This window comes from Monodelphis domestica, chromosome 1 (assembly GCF_027887165.1).
Source record: "Monodelphis domestica isolate mMonDom1 chromosome 1, mMonDom1.pri, whole genome shotgun sequence".
Lineage (NCBI taxonomy): Eukaryota > Metazoa > Chordata > Mammalia > Didelphimorphia > Didelphidae > Monodelphis > Monodelphis domestica.
The window spans coordinates 575391042-575407699 of NC_077227.1; positions in this window are offsets into that span (position 1 = coordinate 575391042).

Below are 16658 nucleotides of genomic sequence, written 5' to 3' on the forward strand. Positions count from 1 at the left end.
ACGTGTCTGCATCTGCACCAAGTCCTGGTGAGGTCCTGGGAATGGAGGGTCATTAAACTGCCATGTAGGGGTGAAATGGATAAGGTTAAGCTCCTGTATTGATGAGGACTGGGACTGAATCTCTGAGTGGCTGTGACACTTCCAGACTAGGCAAGAGAGAGTGACCTGGTCTTAAAAAAAGAAGCAAACATTATGAGTGACACAGTGGCTATATTCAGTTAGATTGTTCTGCTTGGGTCTAGAGGGCAGAATAAGGAGCAATGGTAGAAGTTTTAGACAGACAAATAAATTTAATTTAAGAAAAGCCTCTTTAACAATTGTTGTCATTGTTTAATAGTTTCAGTTTGGTCTGATTCCTCATGACCTCATTTTGAGGTTTTCTCTTTCTTTCTTTCTTTCTTTCTTTCTTTCTTTCTTTCTTTCTTTCTTTCTTTCTTTCTTTCTTTCTTTCTTTCTTTCTTTCTTTCTTTCTTTCTTTCTTTCTTTCTTTCTTTCTTTCTTTCTTTCTTTCTTTCTTTCTTTCTTTCTTTCTTCTTCTTTCTTTCTTCTTCTTCTCTTCTTCTTCTTCTCTCTCTCTCACTCTCTCTTTCTCTCTCTTCTTTCTCTCTCTCTTCTCTTTCCTCTCTCTTCTCTCTTTCTTTCCTTTCTCTTTCTTTCTTTTCGTCTTTCTTTCTTTCTTTCTTTCTTTCTTTCTTTCTTTTCTTTCTTTCTTTCTTTCTTCTCTCTTTCTTCTCTTTCTCTCTTTCTCTCTCTTCTCTTCTCTCTCTCTTTCTCTCTTTCTTTCTCTCTTTCTTTCTCCCTTACCTTCCATCTTGGAGTCAATACTGTGTATTGGCTCCAAGGCAGAAGAGTGGTAAGGGCTAGGCAATGGGGGTCAAGTGACTTGCCCAGGGTCAAATAGCTGGGAAGTGTCTGAGGTCAAATTTGAACCTAGGACCTCCTGTCTCTAGACCTGGCTCTCAATCCACTGAGCTACCCAGCTGCCCCCATTTTGAGGTTTTCTTGGCAAAGATACTGAAGTGATTTCTCCTTTAGCTCATTTTATAGATAGAGAAACTGAGACAAACAGGGTTAAGTGACTTGCCTAGGGCCATACAACTAGTATGCATCTGAGATCGAATTTAAACTCAGGAAGATGAGTCTTCCTGATTTCAAGTCCTGTGCAGTACCTACTTACCCCTTAATAATTAGAGCTGGAAAAAAAGTGCATTGTACCTTCTCTTCATTTTGAATCTTCAAGTAGATCCTCTTAATCAGAAGTTTTATCAAGAAAATTTCTGCTTATTGTTTTTGTAGTGGTTGAACTAGATCCCTAGATCTTTATGATCCATTCTAGTTTTGATATTTTAAGATTTTGTGTTCTATCCATTGTTTGAGGGAGAAACAGCTATTATTCTTTTTCTTTTTTTGTGTGTTTTTTAAAATTAATAGAATTTACCTACAAGTGTTCCAACCCCTTCCTCCCTTACCCTTACACATCACAGAAGGCATCATCTGGGGGACAGACATGTTCAAGCAAATGGTATCTTTCATGTTTCTACCTTTCAATTCACTCTCTGGATGCAACGTTCACAATTTATTCTTCAAGTATTAAATCTATAGTTGTATAGATGTTCTCTTGATTCTACTCATGTTTCTATTCATTATCTCATGTAGTTCTTCTTATGGCACAGTAATATTTCATCACAATCATAAATCACAATTTTTTAGCCATTCCCCAATTGATGAACATCTCCTCAACTTCTAATTCTTTGCCACCACAAAGAAAACTACTATAAATATTTTGGAACATATAGTTTCTTTTTCTTTTTCCCTTACCTTCTTGGGAAACAGACCCAGTAATGGTATTTTTGGGTCTAAGGATATACACAGTTTTATAGCTCTCTGGGTGTAATCTCAAGTTGTTTTCCAAAATGGTTGGATAAGTTCACAACTATTTTTTCTTGCATTAAACTCTGTCTAAATCTTAATTTTTCAGGGACCAGTATATAAAAAAGATCTCTTAAAAATAAACACTCTACAAAATTCAAGACAATTTGAATAGACCTAAGAGAGTATACTTTAATTGGTAAGGTCTCCTGGCATTCTGGAGTCCAATTTACTTGTCAAATTGAATTTCCCCGAGGAAATGAGTTCAAGATGAGCTTTTGGTTCTACAGTAGGAGAAAAAACTAGATTTTGGACCTCAATTCTCTGATCTGTAAAATGATGTTTTTAGAGTAGATGCTCTAAGCTCCCTTCTAGCTCTAAATTCTCTCATCTTACAATATCCTGTCAACCCCAGAAAAATTCAGATCTATTTCTTGATTTGGGGTATTTCTTTTTTTGTTTATTTTATATTTTGTCCCAATGCTTTTAGTGGTGATATGGCTTTTCCTCTCTTCCCACAGGAGACCTACATAAACTATGTCTGGTCATCTAAATTGGTCCTCTGTGACTTTGACATTTAATCCTGATGTCTGAATGCCTGGAGGACCAATTTTAAGTGGCTCAGGTAGAACTCTATCCACAGTTAGGTCATGAATAACTAGTGTATTTATGTTTGCTATGAAAAACTCTTCTATCTCATTCAATGATAGTAAGAAGTCATTGAAAAGAGTTTGGCTTTCGACTTCCGGTTAAGATGGCGGCTTAGAGAAAGCTGAAGTTCAGATCTCCGGAAAACCCTTCCCGACCGATCTCAAACTAGAAGCTCCTAAGGCGCCGAAATTCAAAACGATCAACAGCACAGACCCTGGGAACCCTCCTCCTGGACCTGGACCCGGTTCAAAAGGTACGGCTCCCCTTAAAAGCCAGAACCCGAGATCCCTCGGACCTCAGGGGTAGGAGCGCAGAGTCCAAGGCTCCCGGAAGCGGCAGCCGCGCCGGGCTCAGAGAGCAGGGTCTGAGGAACAACAACCCTCAGGGTCTTCTACCCAAGTCCCAGTCCGGGTGAAAGTTACTGCCTGGGGCTTCCGCTGCAGAGAGCCGGTGGGTCCAGGTGAAAGTTACTGCCTGGGGCCTCCGCTGCAGAGAGCTGGTCAAAACAACAGCAACCCTCAGGGCGGGCAAGACAGCCTCACGGGCTGGATCCTGCTATCCAAGTCTCAGTGAAAGTCTGTGCTCTCGGAGCTTGGGGAAGCGGCAGCCCATCCCCCCGCAGGCCGACGAAACAGCCTCACGGCCAGGGATTCTGAAGGCAACTTCCGGAAATCGAGCCAGGGGGAGAGTGTGGCCTCGTGGTCCGACCCTTCCATTCCAGTTCCAGTGAGGCATATTCAGTTTAACCCAGGGAACGCTCATAGAACCAACATCTGCCCAGGACTAAAGCCTCGGATCACCAGACAAAGACAAGAAAAGCCAATCCTCCACGTTCAGAGATGACAAACTCCACAGAAGCACAGAAGCCCCAAAATACCAAGAAAAATAAGAAGAAAGGGGCGACTCTGGACACATTCTATGGAGCCAAAATACAAAATACAGAGCAGATAGAAGAAGATATACAAGAAAATTCTCCAAAATCTTCCAAAGGAAATAGAAACTCTCCACAAACCCATGAAGAATTTGAATCAGAAAGGACCAAAAAGATGGAAGCCCTCTGGGAGGAAAAGTGGGAAATGATGCAAAAGAAATTCACGCATCTACAAAACCAGTTTGACCAAACTGTAAAAGAAAACCAGGCTTTAAAGCAAGAACTAATAAAGCAAAGCCAAAACATCAAGAAATTAGAAGAGAACATAAAATATCTCACCGACAAGGTGATAGATCTGGAAAACAGGGGGAGAAGAGAAAATTTAAGAATAATTGGACTCCCAGAAAAGCCATAAATAAACACCAAACTGGACATGGTGATACAAGATATAATCAAAGAAAATTGCCCAGAGATTCTAGAACAAGGGGGCAATACATCCACTGACAGAGCTCACAGAACACCTTCTACACTAAACCCCCAAAAGACAACTCCCAGGAATGTAATTGCCAAATTCCAAAGCTATCAAACAAAAGAAAAAATCCTACAGGAAGCCAGAAAAAGACAATTTAGATATAAAGGAATGCCAATCAGGGTCACACAAGACCTTGCAAGTTCTACGCTGAATGATCGTAAGGCATGGAACATGATCTTCAGAAAGGCAAGAGAGCTGGGTCTCCAACCAAGAATCAGCTACCCAGCAAAACTGACTATATACTTCCAAGGGAAAGTATGGGCATTCAACAAAATAGAAGACTTCCAACTTTTTGCAAAGAAAAGACCAGAGCTCTGTGGAAAGTTTGATACCGAAAATCAAAGAGCAAGGAATACCTGAAAAGGTAAATATTAAGGAAAGGGGAAAAATGTTATCTTCTTTTACTCAAACTCTCTTCTATAAGGACTACATTTATATCAACCTATGTATACTAATATGTGGGGAAAATGTAATGTATAAATAGGGGGTAAAGAAAGACCAAATAGAATAATGGTTCTCACACAAAGATTCACAGGGGAAGGGGAGGGGAAGAAAACTCCTATAAGAAGGAGAGGAAGAGAGGGGGGGGGGTTACTTAAACCTCAATCTCAGGGAAATCAACTCTGAGAGGGAAAAACATCCAGATCCATTGGGATCTTGAATTCTATCTTACCCAACAAGGGTAAGGAGAAGGGAAAACCAAGGGGGGGAGGGGGAGAGGGAGAACAAAAAGGGAGGGAAAGAGAGGGGGGAGGGGGAGGGAACAAAAAGGGAGGGACTAAAAAGGGAAACATCAAGGGAGGGGACAAGGGGGACTGATTCAAAGTAAATCACTGGACTAAAAGGTAGAGCCGAAGAAGAAAAGGTTAGAATTAGGGAAGGCAATCAAAATGCCAGGGAGTCCACAAATGACAATCATAACTTTGAACGTGAATGGGATGAACTCACCCATAAAACGTAGACGAATAGCTGAATGGATTAGAATCCAAAACCCTACCATATGTTGTCTTCAAGAAACACACATGAGGCGGGTTGACACCCACAAGGTCAGAATTAAAGGATGGAGTAAGACCTTCTGGGCCTCAACTGATAGAAAGAAGGCAGGAGTGGTAATCATGATATCTGATAAAGCCAAAGCAAAAATAGACCTGATCAAAAGGGATAGGGAAGGTAATTATATTTTGTTAAAAGGGACTCTAGACAATGAGGAAATATCATTAATCAACATGTATGCACCAAATAATATAGCACCCAAATTTCTAATGGAGAAACTAGGAGAATTGAAGGAAGAAATAGACAATAAAACCATACTAGTGGGAGACTTAAACCAACCATTATCAAATTTAGATAAATCAAATCAAAAAATAAATAAGAAAGAGGTAAAAGAAGTGAATGAAATCTTAGAAAAATTAGAATTAATAGACATATGGAGAAAAATAAATAGGGATAAAAAGGAATACACCTTCTTCTCAGCACCACATGGCACATTCACAAAAATTGACCATACATTAGGTCACAGAAACATAGCACACAAATGCAAAAAAGCAGAAATAATGAATGCAGCCTTCTCAGATCACAAGGCAATAAAAATAATGATTAGTAATGGTACATGGAAAACCAAATCTAAAACCAATTGGAAATTAAACAATATGATACTCCAAAACCGTTTAGCTAAAGAAGAAATCATAGAAACAATTAATAATTTCATCAAGGAAAATGACAATGGCGAAACATCCTTTCAAACCTTTTGGGATGCAGCCAAAGCGGTAATCAGAGGCAAATTCATATCCCTGAAAGCTCATATTAACAAACAAGGGAGAGCAGAGATCAATCAATTGGAAATGCAATTGAAAAAACTCGAAAGCGATCAAATTAAAAACCCCCAGCAGAAAACCAAATTAGAAATCCTAAAAATTAAGGGAGAAATTAATAAAATCGAAAGTGATAGAACTATTGATTTAATAAATAAGACAAGAAGCTGGTACTTTGAAAAAACAAACAAAATAGACAAAGTACTGGTCAATCTAATTAAAAAAAGGAAGGAAGAAAAGCAAATTCACAGCATTAAAGATGAAAAGGGGGACAGCACCTCCAATGAGGAGGAAATTAAGGCAATCATTAGAAATTACTTTGCCCAATTATATGGCAATAAATACACCAATTTAGGAGAAATGGATGAATATATACAAAAATACAAACTGCCTAGACTAACAGAAGAGGAAATAGAATTCTTAAATAATCCCATATCAGAAATTGAAATCCATCAAGCCATCAAAGAACTTCCTAAGAAAAAATCCCCAGGGCCTGATGGATTCACCTGTGAATTCTATCAAACATTCAGAGAACAGTTAACCCCAATACTATACAAACTATTTGACATAATAAGCAAAGAGGGAGTTCTACCAAACTCCTTTTACGACACAAACATGGTACTGATTCCAAAACCAGGCAGGTCAAAAACAGAGAAAGAAAACTATAGACCAATCTCCCTAATGAATATAGATGCAAAAATTTTAAATCGGATACTAGCAAAAAGACTCCAGCAAGTGATCAGAAGGATCATTCACCATGATCAAGTAGGATTCATACCAGGGATGCAGGGCTGGTTCAACATTAGGAAAACCATCCACATAATTGACCACATCAACAAGCAAACTAGCAAGAACCACATGATTATCTCAATAGATGCAGAAAAAGCCTTTGATAAAATACAACACCCATTCCTATTAAAAACACTAGAAAGCATAGGAATAGAAGGGTCATTCCTAAAAATAATAAACAGTATATATCTAAAACCAACAGCTAATATCATCTGCAATGGGGATAAACTAGATGCATTCCCAATAAGATCAGGAGTGAAACAAGGATGCCCATTATCACCTCTACTATTTGACATTGTACTAGAAACACTAGCAGTAGCAATTAGAGAAGATAAAGAAATTGAAGGCATCAGAATAGGCAAGGAGGAGACCAAGTTATCACTCTTTGCGGATGACATGATGGTCTACTTAAAGAATCCTAGAGATTCAACCAAAAAGCTAATTGAAATAATCAACAACTTTAGCAAAGTTGCAGGATACAAAATAAACCCACATAAATCATCAGCTTTTCTATATATCTCCAACACAGCTCAGCAGCAAGAACTAGAAAGAGAAATCCCATTCAAAATCACCTTAGACAAAATAAAATACCTAGGAATCTATCTCCCAAGACAAACACAGGAACTATATGAACACAACTACAAAACACTCGCCACACAACTAAAACTAGACTTGAACAATTGGAAAAACATTAACTGCTCATGGATAGGACGAGCCAATATAATAAAAATGACCATCCTACCCAAACTTATTTATCTATTTAGTGCCATACCCATTGAACTACCAAAATACTTCTTCACTGATTTAGAAAAAACCATAACAAAGTTCATTTGGAAGAACAAAAGATCAAGGATATCCAGGGAAATAATGAAAAAAAAACACATATGATGGGGGCCTTGCAGTCCCAGACCTCAAACTATATTATAAAGCAGCAGTCATCAAAACAATTTGGTACTGGCTAAGAAACAGAAAGGAAGATCAGTGGAATAGACTGGGGGAAAACGACCTCAGCAAGACAGTATACGATAAACCCAAAGATCCCAGCTTTTGGGACAAAAATCCACTATTCGATAAAAACTGCTGGGAAAATTGGAAGACAGTGTGGGAGAGACTAGGAATAGATCAACACCTCACACCCTACACCAAGATAAATTCAAAATGGGTGAGTGACTTAAACATAAAGAAGGAAACCATAAGTAAATTGGGTAAACACAGAATAGTATACATGTCAGACCTTTGGGAGGGGAAAGGCTTTAAAACCAAGCAAGATATAGAAAGAATCACAAAATGTAAAATAAATAATTTTGACTACATCAAACTAAAAAGCTTTTGTACAAACAAAACCAATATAACTAAAATCAGAAGGGAAACAACAAATTGGGAAAAAATCTTCATAGAAACCTCTGACAAAGGTTTAATTACTCATATTTATAATGAGCTAAATCAATTGTACAAAAAATCAAGCCATTCTCCAATTGATAAATGGGCAAGGGAAATGGATAGGCAGTTCTCAGATAAAGAAATCAAAACTATTAACAAGCACATGAAGAAGTGTTCTACATCTCTTATAATCAGAGAGATGCAAATCAAAACAACTCTGAGGTATCACCTCACACCTAGCAGATTGGCTAACATAACAGCAAAGGAAAGTAATGAATGCTGGAGGGGATGTGGCAAAATAGGGACATTAATTCATTGCTGGTGGAGTTGTGAACTGATCCAACCATTCTGGAGGGCAATTTGGAACTATGCCCAAAGGGCGACAAAAGAATATCTACCCTTTGACCCAGCCATAGCACTGCTGGGTCTGTACCCCAAAGAGATAATGGACACAAAGACTTGTACAAAAATATTCATAGCTGCGCTCTTTGTGGTGGCCCAAAACTGGAAAACGAGGGGATGCCCCTCAATTGGGGAATGGCTGAACAAACTGTGGTATATGTTGGTGATGGAATACTATTGTGCTCAAAGGAATAATAAAGTGGAGAAGTTCCATGGAGACTGGAACAACCTCCAGGAAGTGATGCAGAGCGAGAGGAGCAGATCCAGGAGAACATTGTACACAGAGACTAATACACTGTGGTATAATCGAACGTAATGGACTTCTCCATTAGGGGCGGTGTAATGTCCCTGAACAACTTTCAGGGATTCAGGAGAAAAAAAACACCATTCATAAGGAAAGGATAAACTATGGGAGTGGAAACACCGAGAAAAAGCAACTGCCTGAATACAGAGGTTGAGGGGACATGACAGAGGATAGACTTTAAATGAACACTCTAATGCAAATACTATCAACAAAGCAATGGGTTCAAATCAAGAAAACATCTAATGCCCAGTGGACTTACGCGTCGGCTAGGGGGGGTGGGGGGGAGGAAAAGAAAATGATCTATGTCTTTAACAAATAATGCTTGGAAATGATCAAATAAAATATTAAAAAAAAAAAAAGAGTTTGGCTTTCTAAAGAGGAGGTCTCAATAGATCTTATATAAAGTAAGCTGTAGTGGACCAAGAAGAAGATTTAGAGGCAGGACCAGTTACCAGCTTTTCAACTTTGGGCAAGCTATTTTGCTGAGTCAATTTTTCCATCTGTAAAAAGGGAATAATGTTTTTATTAACTACCTCATCATGTTACTGTGCAGAAAACACCATGTAGATTTTAAAATGCTATATGAATGAGTTAAATAATAAGATTATTAGTAGTTATTATTCATTTTCCAGGGAGGAAATAACTTTGGCAGAGCCTAGGGGTATCATACAGAAGAATAAACATCTGATACATAAGGTACTTATCTGGGTAAGTTATTGTATTTAACGTATAATAATCTATATGGTACCATCTTCCATTGTCACTAATATTATAGGAAAGTTCACTGGCTGATTGAGGGTGTTGTTTTTCCCAGCTCCATCATTTTCAGCGTCTCTGCTTTGATTATATTATATTATTTGATTTTCTTGTATTATACCATGTTTTCTGAACTAGAAAGAACTGATAAAAACTGTTTCTTGATTTTATGGATGGCTAGGTGGATATGTCACTGAATCCATTTCAAATTCTGTTAAAGTCAAGATAATTTTGAGTTCTGATATATTTAGTAATTAGTCTCCATTTCAGGATTGTCTTTGTCCACCAAAGACCTCACCACCTCTATGAATACATGGTTTGTATATATTAACTTGAACAAAATTAGCTGACATCTTTTCTTTGAGCTCAGCTAATGCCTAAATAAGAGTATCCTTCCATAAGTTTTCCCTTTCAGGAAGCTTTTAATTTATTAATTGTGAGGTTAAAAAAAACAGAGTGTTCTTGTTATGCCAAGCTTTCTGGTCTTGTTAGGCAGAAGCAAAATTCTTTTGTATAATATGCCAGCTTTTGTTGTTGCTGTTGAGAGGCAGCAGGGTGGAGAGAGCAGAAATAGATATGATGATAATAACTAACATTTTCTGTGCTTTGCATTCAGCAAAGTTTTTCATATATGTCGTCTCATTTAAAAAAGGACTACACTTGGAATTAGAACACCTGAATTTTAATACCAGCTGTGATACATGATATGACCATGCTTGGGCAAGCCATTTAATATTCATGAACTTTAGTTTATTCATCTGTAAGCTAAGAATAATGATAATTTAATGTGAGTTATCTATAAGTTAATATTTTTAACTGACCCATAAATATCTATGTTACTTGAACTATATACCTTATACTATCACACTTAATTTCTTCATCTGTAAATTGTAGAATTGATGCTTAATTTAACATTTATTAAGTACCTATAATTGTGTAAGTTACTTAAACTATATCTAGATTCATATATTTGATATTAACCATCTTATCCTCAATTGTCCTATTCATCAATGATATTGAGACCATTGAGTCTCAGTAGAATACTAGTTGGAGAAGGTAGATTAAAATCCTTGGAGGTACTTCCTGATGGTTGAAAACAATAAAGTGGTATATGTTCTTGATGGTTCACTCTTCTTTAGAAATGACATTTTATTTTACTTTATTCTTTCTTCCCTACTCTTTTTTGTTAAGGTTTTTATGGATGCCTTATGTTTTATTTTATGACAGTAATTTTCTTTAACAGCCCTCTCTCACCTCCAAATTATTCCGTTCTGTTGACCTATGTTTAAGTTGTATTCTTCAGAGTCTCATTAAAATCATCAACTAGTCCATTATTTTAAAGATGATTGATAACAAAATCTAAAGCTTTTTTTAGAGCATAACTTATTCACTGACTCCTGTTCTTCCCAGTTTTTAGTGATTTTTTCCCTTGAGAATTTGCTTTGCATTTATTCTGCATATATTTTTTAAATAAACTTATCTGTGTAGTCATTGTCTCCTCCAGTAGACTAAAACCTCCTTGAGGGAAGGAATCATTTTGGTTTTACCTAGAGCTTATCACAGTGCCATTTCTCCATCTCTTCTCTAATTGTAGAGTTTCTCCAGGATCCTTCATCTTGAGGAAGGACATGGACCAGCTGTCCTTTACTACTTTCCCTGTTTTGCTTCTGACTCTCTGGACTTCATCAACTATGCCTTCTCCCCTACTTTCCTTTAAGATGCCCTTTTATGTGTTGCTTTCCAAGATTAGATTGTAAACTCCTTGAAGGTAGGGACTGTTTTTCTTTTTGTTTGAATTTGTATTCTGGCACTTAGTATAGTGTCCTGATACACATAGTTCTTAGTAAATGTTTGCTGCCTTACTGGTTGCCTAGTACATAGCACTGAATAAATTCCTGCTATATTGAATTGGTGGATTGATGAACCACAATATTCCCTGAAATAATTTCATTTTCTATAGTGGTATGAAAATAACTTTTGAGAAAGAAAAAGAATTAAATTTATTAATGAAGAATTCTATTTAGGAGAAAAAAATTTAAAAGGCAATATTAGCAAAAGAAAGATTCCTTTTGCTTTAAATGCTTGTTTTTTACATGATTTGATATGAGTTGACAAGATTTTGGCTTGCATTCTTTAATTTTTAATCATTAGACCATACTTGTATTAAGTTTGAAAAATCTTACCTTCAACAAACAGATCATTTTCTTAAGTTTAGCTTTGATGATAGCCTAAAGTTTTTTGATGGGATTTAAATCAGGTGGGTTCTTAGGCTATAGAAGCACACTTATTGCCATATTTTTAATGGCAATCAAAAATATAGTTTCCCCATTTTTAACTAGTACCCTGATATCTTTAATCAGTTCTTGCCAGCTTAAATATGTCCCATATTTCCAACTGCCTGATGGCTTGGATTTTTCTCAACTGCTGTCATATACATATATGCCTTACTGCTATATTTTATTTTGTTTAAAATCCTGTTTTTTTAAAGAATGAATATAACTCCAAGGAAACATGCAGAAGTTGTTTTTAAAAGAGTATGTATTTCAATGACTAGTAGAAATAATGCAGCAGCTGTTGGTGTAGAAATTTTTGGTGTCTCAAAAACCAATCAAGACTATAATGAAATAGGATTAGTCAAACCAAAGTGCAAAGAGAAATGCACATATAAGTAAAAATGATGCCATTTCCCCTTTTATGTTTGGCCCCTGACAGCACAATGGTTGGAAGTTTCAAAGAGGAAAATTTAAACTTGATATAAGGAAAGGGTGCTAAAAAATTAGAGCTACCCCAAAGTGGTATATACTATCTCCAGAGGTCTTTACTTAAGGTCTTTAAGTGAAGACTGGATGTCCATTTGTCAGATAGGTTGTAGAGGGAATTCTTTCTAGGGCAGAGCTTACATGAGATAGCCTCTGAGGTCCCTTCTAACCCGGAAATTCTGAAACTCTGCGATTTTATATTCTGGCCCATAATTATAGGTCACACAGATGGCTGCCTTGCATTCTTCAAATATCTCTTTCCTTCCCTTAGGACAGTATGAGTATACCCCACAGTTTCCTTGATGGATAGCTAAGGAGATACTGCCTGATCCCTACTTCTTAAGCTTTCTGTTTGACTGCTGCCCTTTCAAATGGAACTCTCCAGGGTCCTTCCCAGGTACATATTTGGGCAGATCTTCAGAGGCAGAAATCTTTCTGGGCTGGCAATGAGACTTTTTCTTCCTTACTTTCCCCTTTAAAATGCTTTTTATTGGTGTACTGTTTTCTTCATCCAGTAATTTCTCAGTCCCTATTACCTCCTACCTTCATCAAAACCTCCCCATCATAAAGAGACACACTTAAGCAAAGCAGACACATCATCCATGTCTAATACTCCACATATGTAGTTCACCGATTCTCTAATAAGTGGAGAGAAATGTTTGATTATCATTCCCCTGGAGTCTACAATAAACCAGAGCTGGAATGCAGTTCAGAGCAACTAAGGCATACTTCTTTCCTCTCTAACACCTTTTTTTTAAGATGAGGAAACTAAACCCAAAGTCATACAAATAATAAAAGTCAGAAGCAGAATATGAACCCATGCCTTTTGAGTCTAAGGTCTATATTCTGTATTGTTTTAGTCAAGAACCCTTATTTCTGCCTCCCCCCCTGTAATATTTAAAATAGTTTGGAGCCTTAAACTGTGGCAGTTAAAAGAGTGGGAGATATAAATTGTGATAGATATAAGAGAGGGTGAGTAAATTTGACCACTGGAAATATGTTTCACTAGAGTGTCTTGGTTCTTAAATCAAATATAAGGTGGTTGCCAGGGAATATATTCCCAATTATGAATATGCCCAAGTCAATTGGGTTTTATAGAGATTTTAATTAACAATACAATGAGTAATCAAAGAAAGAGAGAGAGAGAAAAGGTATAAGTATGAAGGGCCTTAAGCCAACATGGCCTAGACCTGAGTCTTAAGAGAGAGAGAATCAGTTTTTTATCACTCACCACAAGATTTGTCTTAAGCAAGGATGTCTGGGGAACAGAGTTTCCCCAGAGGGAGTTCCAGCCAGAGTCAGCCTCCCAAGGGACTTCTTCTCAAGAGATCTTCAAAGGGCCTCCTCCAAAAGGATCTATCTCCAAGAATCCAAGGATCTCCAAGCCTCTAAGGATCTCCCTTCAAGCCTCTCTCGCTCAAGAGATTCCTTTTCTTATATAGGGTTTTTTCCCTATGTCACCTCCCCTAAGTTCTTCCATCTACCAATCACCATAGATGTTTTTTAAAAGACAGCCCATCTGAATTCCAGCTAAATCAACTAATCCCCTCAGTAAGTCTCAACCAGAGAAAACACTTCTGTGTCAACTAATCCCCTCAGTAAGTCTGAACCAGAGAAAACACAGCTGAGTTGACTAATCCCATCAAGAGAAAACCTGCCTGACCTTTATAGGTACCTAGCATCCCATTGTATCAATTCTAAAAACAGCCATGGCTCAAAGAACTCCTTGCCTTTATAAGTATGGTTTTTTAAGTTCTTTCATTGTTTAGCAAGGAGTTTTCTCCCCTAAAGGAGTCTTAGGTATGGGTGGAGTAGAGATCCTCCCATAGCAAGGAGTTTTCTCCCCTAAAGCAGTCTTAAGTACGGGTGGAGGAGAGGTCCTCCCATAGCAAGGAGTTTTCACATCAAAATGGGGAATGTTCCCAGTCCAATGGGGAAATTTTTAACATTCACAAGTCTGAGAAATTTCAAGGTTTACATCCCCCATCTTTTTTCGTTACTATGCTAGACCTAACTGCTTGCTTTTGACTTCTTTAATTCTATTCCCCAGGTCTCCACTGTATCTAGTTAACCTCATATTTTCTCTGCTAGGAAACTTTTTCCTTCTTTTAGGAAAATAATAGTTTATATTTACATGGCATTTTATGATGTAAGAATTACCTCCATTTTACAGGTGAGTAAAAAGACTCAGGGAATCAAGTGTTTGTTTAGCAATTGTCATGTGCTAGGTGATATACTAGGTTCTGGGGATTCAAATGCAATAAATAAAGCAATTCTGTTGCAAGGAGTTTACACTTTAATGGGTGAGATGACAAGAAAAGGTATAAGTATTTCTGGAATAAGTATGAAGAGTGTAAGTACAAATAAATACAAAATAGTTAAAAAGAAGGCTGTTTCTTGGGAAGCGCATTAGCAATTCTGGGAATCAAGAAAGGTTTCTGATCCATCAGGGGTTCTTAACCTTTGCTGTATGTCATGGACCTTTTGAGAGTCTGGAGAAGTCTTTGCACCCCCTTTCATAATGTTTTCAAATGCATAAAATAAAAGATATAGGTTTATCAAGGAAACTAATTAGATTTGTATGTAGTTCTTTAAAATGATTTTGATAGTGACACTTGAGTTGTATCTTTCTGGAAAGGATGGATTCTATAAGGCTGTGTGAGAAAAGAGTGCTTTCCAAGTATAGTAAATGGCAAGTACAAAGCTATAGAAATGGGATATAGAGTACTGGATGTCAGGAAGAGAGAGACCAGGTTCCTAGAATGTAAGGGGAAATAATAATGTCCAATGAGTCTGGGAAGATTGGTAGGAGTCAGGTTGTGAATGTCTTTAAAAAAAACCCAATCAGGATTTATATTTTATCCTTATAGGCAATAAGGAGAAATGAAGAGACTTTTTTCAGGCCATATAGCTGGTAATATCTAAACTCCCTTACTCTAGTGTCTGCTTCAACCATATTTCTCTTATCAGCTCTCATGAGTTTATCATCTCTAAGATATTGAGATGACTCCCACATCTAAATATCCAACCTAGTCTTTCTCCTGAACTCCTATCTTGCATCACCAAATACTTATTGAATATTGAATATTTTGAGTGGGGTGTCCCTATAAACATTTTGAACTAGGTATGTTGAAATAGATCATATCTTTTCTCTTAAATCTGTCCTTCTTCCAAACTTTGCTCTTATTGTTGAGGGTGACATCACTGTTCCAGTAACTTTCAATGTGATCTTCAACTTGTCCCTTTCATTCACTATACATATCTAATAATTTGTCAAATATCATTTCTAGCCCACAACTTTCCTTTCTCTTCTTCCTTTTACTCACATGGCCACTTCCCTCATATAGAGAGTTATATCCTCTGATCTAGACTTTTGCAGTACTTACTCAATCACTCTTTCTTTCTCAAATCTTTCCTCACTCCGAACCATCTTCCACATAGGTACTAAAGTGATTTTTATAACATCTAGGTCTGACCATATCATCCCTCTTCCCCAATTCAATAAATTCCAATGGCTTCCTGTTATCTCCATGATCAAATATAAAAATTCTATTTCACATTTAAAGCCCTTCCACATCTGATTTCTTTTCAAACCTATCTCAAAACTCACCATCTACAGGAAGTCTTTGCTGATTCTTACAATTGTTAGATCATTTCCTGCTAAGGTCAACTTCTATTTACTTTGCATATATCTTGTATATACACATTGTTTCCTCAATTAGAATGTAGGCTCCTTGAGTACAGAGATTATTTCACTTTTGTCTTTATATTCTCTGTTCTTTACCCAATGTTTGGTACACAATAGGCATTTAAAAATGGTCGATATTGATGGAATGATTCTTTCCTGTCTGTAGTTCTTATGAAATGAGTCAGTTTCTGATGACCAGTTAACCTTACCCAATCAGTTGCTAATCAAATTTCTCTTTGCAATTTCTGGTCATTCTCCTGTTTTCTTCCAGATTCTCTCCTGTTTAATATAACCCATCCTAGCAGCTAATCCTACACCTTCCTATGGCAGTGAACTATAATTATTGAATGTCTCAAAAGGTGGCAGATATGTTTGATATGTTTGCTTTGCCCAAGAGTTTCTCCTCATTACAAGAGAAAATTCTATGGAGATTGGGGAGTACTAACAAAAATATATGTAAAAATCTATAATAAAACATTTAAAAATGGATAAAGCACTTTTTGGGGGGTGTATTGAATCCTTTTCTAATTGCCCAATGGTCAAAAATATTCTAAGAGGAATGAAGTCATGTCAAAAATGTACATTAAGGGGGCAGCTGGGTGGCTCAGTGGATTGAGACCCAGGCCTAGAGATGGGATGTCCTGGGTTCAAATCTAGCCTCAGATACTTCCTAGTCATGTGACCTTGGGCAAGTCACTTAACCCCCATTGCCTAGCTCTTACTACTCTTCTGCCTTGGAACCAATACACAGCATGGATTTCAAGACAGAAGGTAAAGGTTTTAAAAAATGTACATTAAGCAGTGAGTGGAAGGAAGCAAAAGAGGGTTCAACTATGATGCTAATAA